The sequence below is a fragment of the Apis dorsata genome, unplaced genomic scaffold (genome assembly GCF_000469605.1).
Source record: "Apis dorsata unplaced genomic scaffold, Apis dorsata 1.3 scaffold_772, whole genome shotgun sequence".
Classification (NCBI taxonomy): domain Eukaryota; kingdom Metazoa; phylum Arthropoda; class Insecta; order Hymenoptera; family Apidae; genus Apis; species Apis dorsata.
In genome coordinates this window covers 143,102-144,118 of record NW_006263920.1, presented here as the reverse complement: position 1 = coordinate 144,118, position 1,017 = coordinate 143,102, and the positions used below count along the sequence as shown (strand labels likewise).

Here is a 1,017-nt window from a genome sequence, read left to right as displayed (position 1 = left end):
TCTCTCTCTCTCTCTCTTTCTCTCTCTCTCTCTTTCTTAACGCGCCATCGTCCAATTGTTGCACCTCTTAAAATTGAAGATATTGCGGCGAGAAGAGTATATCGATCGATTATATATGGCGATTTTTTTGCATCGAATAATAAAAATAATTTTTCCGACGACATGAATTTCATAAGGGATTACGGTCAATTATTTGATTACAGGATGAAAAATTCTAAAGACAATAATACGAAACAAATTTTTCTCGAATGCTTAGCAACTGTTAGTTTGCGTTATTAATACATAGAAATTCTAGTTTTGGATTATTTTTAACGTGCATTCAATCGATCTACATTTGCATATATGTATAAGCGTATAATTTTAAATTATAGGAAAATTCATTTAAAGAAGAATTTAATAAATTTTTTTCTCGATACTTGATATAGAATCAATGTCAAAATTATTTCGTATACACTTCAATTCAAAATACAATATTAAATAAGTGATAAAATCTTTAATTTGAGGAAATTGAGGATAATCTAAAACCGATTTTTAAACTCATAAAGATTCATAGAAAATTTATGATAAAACTCTCAAGATTCTTTATATACAGATTAAAATTTTTCGATAACAAGTATATTACTTTTGATTTATTAAGTGTTTTTTTTTTTTTTTTTTTTTTTTTTACACGAGAGGAGAATACTTGTAATTCGATATTTAAAAATATTTATGTAATACCAATCAAATACTTATCGTGAAACGTTTCATTCGATCGAATAGATAGATACGGATCTACGTTAAGATTAATACGATTTTCAGAAACATTAAACGTTTTATGTATTTCGTCGTGGACGAAAGTCAATCGAGTCAATGAGAATTTCGCGCATCGTTGAACAGGGAAGATCGACGAACTGTTTGAGTTCAACGCTTCCACTCGATACACGTCACACCTCTATTTCTTTTCACCCCTGTGAATTCGAAGACGATTTCAAATTAGGCGTGTCAAAAGATACGCGTCGTGTAACGCGTTTGAGATTA

The 1,017-nt window shown here is 29.6% G+C and overlaps 1 protein-coding gene across 1 annotated transcript in view; it reads right to left on the bottom strand.

The window, feature by feature from the left end:
• Positions 1-1,017, bottom strand: part of LOC102676933 — a 7,551-nt gene that overhangs the window by 5,701 nt on the left and 833 nt on the right. The window lies entirely within an intron of this gene.